The sequence below is a fragment of the Pleurodeles waltl genome, chromosome 8 (genome assembly GCF_031143425.1).
Source record: "Pleurodeles waltl isolate 20211129_DDA chromosome 8, aPleWal1.hap1.20221129, whole genome shotgun sequence".
Lineage (NCBI taxonomy): Eukaryota > Metazoa > Chordata > Amphibia > Caudata > Salamandridae > Pleurodeles > Pleurodeles waltl.
This window is the reverse complement of record NC_090447.1, coordinates 1,429,775,908-1,429,784,421: the sequence shown is the minus strand read 5'-3', so window position 1 is coordinate 1,429,784,421 and position 8,514 is coordinate 1,429,775,908.

Sequence of the window (8,514 nt, the reverse complement as noted above, 5' to 3'; positions counted from 1 at the left end):
ATCAGTTCGGTCAGCAAGACATCAGTATTCAGCCTCAAAGTTCAGAAAAAAGCAAAGTCTCTATAAGCAATAAAGTTAAGCACGCCTCTTTTCAGGATGGTCAAGAAAATAATGGTCTAAACTCTCAAGAAGAATGGGGAGAATGGCTACTCTCCTCTTGGTGTAGTTTGACTAAGTTAGATTTTCCTAAAACTACTTCCCACGTCCTCATTGGTCAAGGAATCGCATGTTTACATTTAGTCCAATGAAAATAAAGCCTCAAATCTACAATTTTACTAGTACATGGTTCACATGTCAATGATTGGCTCCTCTTCTCCCGCTCTTGTTATTCGACTTGTTAGGTATCAATATTGTTGCAGCTTATACTCCAGTCAGTGCATCCATTGTCTCCTCCTGGGAAGTCAGTCTTACACATACTACAATATACATTGTTTCACTAGCAAGTACAGCATCTTCCAGCAAGCAGTTTCTCATGAGAATAGACTTTAGCTACGAGCACATGGTCAGAACAGTGGAAAATCACAGTTTAGTTCTCTAAGCATCCATTTTATAAAACGCCTCAGAAATGCAGCTTGACATGAGGCAGTGCAACTAGGCCCAAAACCTCGCTAAGTTAAGACCTATTATTAATAAAGCTAATACATAACGCATAACCCTCAATCTGACATATTACTACATTACTCAAACATAAGCTCAACCTTTCACATAATAAACTATTCATAAGTACTCTTTGTGAACATTGGCGGCTACTCTGGCGGGCGCACCTTCAAATGCGTGCATTATTTTTCACTAAGTTAATACATTTTCTATGTAAATCCAACACTCAAAATACATGAATATTCATTAATAAACTCAGCGTTAACAATCCCTCCTCTGATGACTAAGGGGGTCATTCTAAGTTTGGCGGGCGGCGGTTGCCGCCCGCCAAACGGGAACCGCCAATTGGCCGCTCCGCGGTCAGAAGACCGCTGGGGCCATTCAGACTTTCCCGCTGGGCCGGCGGGCGCCCGCCAAGGGAGCGCCTGCCGGCCCAGCGGGAAAGGGCCTGCAACACTGAAGCCGGCTCCGAATGGAGCCGGCGGTGTTGCAGGTGTGCGACGGGTGCAGTAGCACCCGTCGCGCTTTTCACTGTCTGCCATGCAGACAGTGAAAAGCTTAATGGGGCCCTGTTAGGGGGCCCCTGCACTGCCCATGCCAGTGGCATGGGCAGTGCAGGGGCCCCCAGGGGCCCCAGGACACATGTTCCCGCCATCCTGTTCCTGGCGGTGAAAACCGTCAGAAACAGGCTGGCGGGAAGGGGGTCGGAATCCCCATGGCGGCGCTGCTTGCAGCGCCGCCATGGAGGATTGGGCCAACCGGGGTTAATCCGGCGGGAAACCGCCTGTTGGCGGTGCTTTCCGTGGTCCGCGGCCCTGGCGGTAAAAGGCCCTAAATGTCATCACACTAAATCTTGCCACACAAATTTTTGCTTCAGCTAAAATTCTGTCATCTCTAGCCCCTTCAATCTTCATTCCCTTTTTGAATTTTCCCTAAACAAATTTTCCCTTTTAATTTCGTCCCTCTTCCGATCATTTTTAATTTTCTTCAGTGTGATTATCCAATACAATTTACATATTCCCCATGCTCCAATTATGCAAATCTCAATAATCAATCTCCCTTGTATTATTTTCAATAATATCCCTTTCCCAATGTTGCTGAGCCATTTTCCCACTGAAGCAAATCCTTTGCCAACTTTCTCCCAAACACCTGGTTCTTTCAATTCTTTCAAATCAGCACTCTCATTAGTCAGATTAGTAAGTATGCTTCTCATTTCTACACAGTAAACAGGGATATACGAGCAGCGATGCTTAGAATTAAGCATTTTGCAAACTCCGCCATCTTTTGCTAAAAGAATGTCTAACGCAAGGCGGTTCTGAAGAGTCATAGCTCTTTCCGCAGCCAATTCTGTATCTATCAAGATCGTTGCTCCTGTAAAATTTGTCAACATGTTATCCACAATAGTAGACAACTTTTGAATCTTTATGGAATTCAGAACAAGTCCTACTGAAGGAATCATTGCTCCAAAAATATCTCCCACTATACCAGAAGGAGACTCTCTCCTTTCTCTACTGTGAAGTAATTCTGTCAATTTCGGTAATCTTTTCAAGTCCTCAAGTTGAAATATCTTTGGGAAAACTGTCCTCAAATAATATGTGCCATACCATCCTCTTGGAAGACGGTAATAAGCATTAAGTCCACAAATGTAATATATACCAGGAACCGCTGGATCCGGTCCATTCAACAAAAAATGTCCATTTACTCTGAAACAAAAACACATGTCTACATTCACTTGTTCCCACAAATAAAGTGTCAGTACTAGATCTAGGTCTATATAAACAAAGCTTCCCTACGTGTTGCACATCTAAAGCTAATTTCCCTTGTGTCTTTATTGCACTATAAGGATAATCATTTCTGAAAGTCCTTTTCTGTAAACCCTTTTCTAACTTCTCCTTCAGTGCCTTTCTCCTGTCATCTGTCTGATCTAAGAAGCTCTTTTCTACAGGTGTAAGCAAGCATGTCAGATTACTCTTGTGTGCATAGGTGGTCCCAAAAGTTAATGTAGGCTCAAAGAAGCCTCTCACTAACACTATGTCATTGTCTTTAGCTACTCTACTCAGGTACCTAATTATGGGGACAAAAAAACCCACTACATCATAGTTTGAATAGAAATACTGAATGTTCCCCTGGTTATAGAATCTTGTTATCCCATAAGTAAGAGGCAAACTATGATAGATAACTCATTCTTCGACTGATGAAGGAATCTGCGTACACCCATAACAATTCCTCACATCCATCGTCTCAACATACTCACTCAATAAGCAATAGAATACATTAGAAGAAAGTTCCCCTTGAGTATTGTCTAGGTGCAGATACTTCTCATCTAGCCTAAACTTCTCTATCGCTGTTATTGCAGTAGTCGCCTCTAAGGCCGAAGTATGGTTGGCTTTACTCTTGTCAAGAACAGTCATACCCATAATCAATGTCACACACAATATCACACATACAGTTGCCAAACCAATACTCATATATTTACAGCACCTGTTCTTCCTACTCTGCTGGCTGTTACTCATGATCTGTAAAGAATCAGAAAGTAGAAGAGAAAATTTAGTAATTATGCAACAAAATAAAAATAAAAAATCTTCTTTCAGCACTTATTTACAGCTTTCAGTCTTACTTCCTGGATCCTTTTTCTCAAAAATTGGTAAGCTTGTCTAAAATCGATTTAGCGGCTTGTCAAATCAGGTTATCAAAGTCTTTTCCGGTTAGTTTCAACAGTCTCTTTCTCTTTGTACCTTTTCTCAATTTAAATTTTTTACAGTTCAGTTCGTTAGCTTCTTTCAAGTGCCAAAATATTGACCTGGAATGTCTCAATCAAAACAAAAAACTCTTTGCCATTCACTTGTTGTTGCATAAGCCCATTCAGGACCTGTGTACCTTTGACTTGCTTCTCTTTCTTTTCAACTTTCAATCTTCATTCAATTCTCCTTCACCTAAGTCCTTTCTTCTACTTATATCTACTTCTTCCTCGATTGTTGTCGCATCTCCTTCCTTCCTTTCTTTTTGCTTGTGACTCTGGCCACTTACCTCCTTTCAGTGGACCCTTGGTCAATGCTCTTTTCAGTGTTGAACTTGAAGCTCCTTCTTGCTCTGCAGTATTTTCTCTTGACGGACCTGCAACTGGTTCAGGAGGAGTCAGATCACATTGACTTTGATCCGCCTCAGCTCTGGCGTTTGCTCTATTTGTCTCTCAAAATCGTCTACTTCTGGGAGAGCCCGCTTCTGACTAGACTCTCTTGCTGTCTCAATTGAGATTGGCTCACTTTTACTCTCCTGGAGGCCATCTCGTTAGTCTGTCACAGGAGTGACTGAACAGTCCTCAACTCGCTCAGATTCAGTCTCCGTTTCCCTTTCTTCTGTTTCCGGCTCTGAGGCTTGTCTGGTTGTTGTTGGTACTCTCAACAACCCTTCTCCATTGTCCAAAGAACATGCCACTTTTTTCGCATGGCTTGCATGTATCCAATTCAGAACTCCAGCACACTTCACAGCTGTGTTAGTGATCAACACTATCTGAAAATGGTCTTTCCACCGAGGTTCCAAACACGTCTTCCTCACCTGTTTTCAGACCACAACCCAGTCACCCGCTCTCAGGTTGTGTCCTTGATCTTGTGACCGTTGCAGTGAGATGGCTTCCATCTGCAGAGAGAATGAGCGAACCACACCAGACCTTTGCAGTAGTCCAACTCCATATCATATGTAATGTTCACAAGAGCATTTGCAAGAGCCGCTGGCAACCTCATTGCTCTGCCCATGAGGATCTTGTGCGGTGACAATCCTGTTTTCCTGTTGGGTGTGTTTCTCATTGTCATCCAAACTAACAGCAGTGTGTCAGGCCATTTCAGATTTGTGGAAGCACACATACTTGATGTCAAGGTACCAGTCATCTGTTCCACTAGTCCTGATGCTTCAGGGCGGTAACTACAATGCAACTTCTGCTCAATGTTCAATGCTGCACATAGTAATTTAATTACTTCATTGTTGAAGTGACTTCCTCTATCTGATTCTAAAGAGATCGGACACCCAAAACATGGTATCCGTTCCCTAAGCAGTAGTTTCGCTACTGTGAGGCTGTCATTTCTTCGTGTGGTGTACGCTTCAATCCAATGACGAAAGAAGCAAACAATCACCAACACAAATCTCAAACCTCCACACACAGGCATTTCAATAAAATCCATTTGCATTCTGCTGAATGGACCTCCTGCTCTTTCAGTGTGGCTCAAAATAACCACAGTTCCTTTTCCCACGTTCATTTTCTGATAAATGATGCAAAAATGGCAAACTGCTTCAGCAACTGGTCTAAACCAATTTTGCTTAAAAGTGCGAATCATAGCATCCCTCCCAACATGTACTTGGAAATGATAATATCTAGCCATTTGAGACAACAGAATGTTCAGCAAAACCAATTGACCCTCTTCTGAAACCCACAATTCATCCTGTAGCTGCACACATTTCATTTTGTTCCATGATCGCTTTTCCTCCGTCAACATTATTCTGCAGTGTCCTCAATTCTTCCAATGTATCTATTACATGCAAGGCAAAACTTGGACATGTTTCATCTTCCGCAGATAACAATTCCCACTTATCTTTGAATGATATACAATTCAACGCGCAAAATCTTGCAACTTGATCCGCACATCCATTTCCCATTGACACAAAATCTTACGATTTCAGATGAGCATTGCATTTCACCACAGCAATTTTTTCAGGCATTTGGATAGCTTGCAACAAATCTCAAATTCTCTGACCATTTCTCACTGGTGAACCAGAAAAGGTCATGAAACCTCTCTGTGATCACAATTGGCCAAAGTCATGGACTATTCCAAATCCGTACTGTCTATCCGTATGGATGGTAACTTTAAGCTGAGCAGAAGCACAGCACGCTCTTGCAAGGGCTACCAGTTCCGCTACTTGTGCAGAATATCCTCCTCAAAGCCAGGACGCTTCCAAGATACCAGTAATTGTGCACACAGTATATCCTGCTCTCAATAAGCCTGTATTGTCTCTTAGACAGGAACCATCAACAAAGATAATTTGGTCATTTTCTTCCAATCAGGTATCTCTAATATCAGGTCTCGTTTTTGTCCACAGATTAGTTACTTCAAGACAATCATGCTCAACGTCTTCCAACTTTTCAATTTCAACATTTTCATTTGGAAGCAAGGTTGCCGGGTTAAGCACTAAACATCTTTTCAATGACACATTTGGTGACCCTAGAATACTCATCTCATAATGCGTAGGTCTTGTACCTGTCAGGTACTGGGTCTTTGTTCAGGCAAGTAAAACTTCAACTGAGTGAGGGACAATTGCAAGGGGATGTCCCATCACAATGCCTTCACTCTGTGTGAGGCTCTGTCCAACCGCTGCAACGGCATGCAAACAGCCTGGTAAAGCTTCTGCAACTGGGTCCAAAGTAGCTGAAAAATATGCTACTGAGCGGTTTGGAGACCTCCATGGACCTGCGTCAAGACAGACAAATGACATGCATCACGCTCATGACAAAACGTGAAGGACTTTGTGTAGTCAGGCATACCCAAAGCCGGAGCTTTGCACAGACATTCTCTCAATTCAGAAAACGCTTTCAGGCAAGCCTGATCTAACACTAGGGGATCAGTAACCTCCTTATGGGTTAGCTTCTGCAATGGTTTGGAAATTACTGAAAAATTAATTGGCGACAGTAGCCTACCATCCCTAGGAACATCGTGACATCTCTCTGGGTGGTTGGGGGACTCATCTGCAGAATGGCTGTGACCCTTTCTCTGGATATTTTCCTTATTACTTTCTCAATCTGGTGGCCAAAGTATTTCACTTATTTTTGTCAGTATTGTAATTTAAGTGGAGACACTTTATGACACTGTGACCGGGTATGCCCGGCACTGAGTCATTCAAATGACGTATCGGAAGGCTCCGATACGTCATTTCCGCGTTTCCCCGTTGCCGGGGAAACGCAACGGGACCGAGGCCGCTGCGCGGCCGTTGCCAGGGAAACCAGTATGGTTTCCCGGCACAGAGGAGCTGTAAAAGAGGACGCGCAGCAACGAAGGGAGAGAGCGCGATTGAAAGAGAATCTGGAAAGGACGACGGACGAGGAGAAAGGAACCCTGGGGAGAGAGGAGAGACCAAAGGAGGAGGACTACTCCAAGAAGGGACCATCGAGGACGGGAGGAAGCGGAGACCCAGGAGAGAACGAGGAATCTATACTGGACACCCCGGGAAGAGGAGATAGACCGGAGGAACGCCATAACGCCAGCCACGGCCCTGGAGGGTCGTGGCTAAGCAAGGTACGGTCCTTTTGGACTCCAGAAAGGGGCACAAAGTTATAAGGGACTGGGGAGGGGATATAAAGGAGGGGAAAAAGAGGGACAGGAAAGAGAGCACCTGGGCCACTGCATGTGAGACACTTTTCCCCTCACTACGTGTGGACGCCGGTCAGGTCATTCCGCAACTGTTCACCAACACACCCCATCCTTATTTTGTTTTCCCTATTTCCCCAGTCAGAGAGAGAGAGAGAGAGAGAGAGTGGAAACTGGTTATACAAAACCCATACTTACCCCAGTATTTTCTATCCTTCTATTGCCGGTACTGTTCTGGATCCACCTGAGTGAAAACACCAGGACTGCATCTGAAAGAGAAAACAAAGAACAGAGGACATTAAGCAAACCGGGACTAAATTGCTCGAGAACATAATTGAGAAAGAAATCAACATCACCTTAAAATAGTCATTCTATGTACCTCACCATTTTCATTTGTTTAATAAACCACTTAAATAAGCACTATCACCACCTCTCCATTGTGTTTATACTGTTCGGCCTGTCACAGTGGTGTCAGAAGTGGGATCTTATTAGTTTCGAACCCCTTCCTGACGCCCGAACAGTATACATAATGAGTGACACTCCCTCGCTGGAAGATATGATAAAACAACTGGCGGAGGGCCAGAGACATTTGCAGTTGGTATGGGAGGCACACCAACGCGAAGCAAAGGAGGATAGGGAAGCATTACAGTCGGCTTTGAAAAGCCAGGCAACAATCCTCGCAAACAATCAACTGGTCCACGAGACGGCTATGAAAAAATTAACCGAAACTATTGCTGTCAGTAAGGTTCATCCAAACGTACCTAGTTCTGTGTTACAGAATCCTTCTTTACTAATTTTGAGAGAGTGGCCTCGTCTGCCCAATGGCCTGAGGATAGATGGGGTCAGTATGTCGCACCGCTTCTTACAGGGATATTACAAGCAGCATATCAAGCGGCAAACCCGGGGGGAACTACGCCATACCAAGAGATAAAGACTAGTATATTAGAACGTGTTGGGCATGACACCGAATATTATAGGGTCAAATTCCGGAAAATCAAATGGGGACCAAATGAGGACCCCCGAACCTTTTATTATCGTGTAAAAGACTTAGCTTTGAAATGGTTAGGTCCTTCCGGGAATAGCAGAGAGGAAGTGATCCAAACAATCGTTCTTGAACAATATTTAGATGCTTTGCCCACAGCTACCAAACACTGGATTCGCCAACATCCCAAAGTAAATACTGACATGGCGATCGACTTAGCATGTGCTTATCATCGCTCAGTGGATATAAGGAATGTGCCACCCCGACCTAGCTTAAAGCCGGGGCTATCTAACCCTAAAAGCATTCCCAGAACCCCTCCTGAGGAGCCTATTCCACGCAGACTAATCGACCATCCTCAGATATCAGGTCCCCAATGTTACAACTGTGGGGAATGGGGACACATCGCCCGCATGTGTCTTAGAAAACAAGATCCTGGTGAGCCCATGGAGATAGGAGTCACCCGGAGAAGGGTACTGTGTACAGGACAAGGTAACCTGAAGTTTAAACAGATTATAACCATCAATGGACAGCCAGTATGGGCTCTTATTGATTCCGGGTGTAGCCAATCCGTAGTGAGGAAAGATA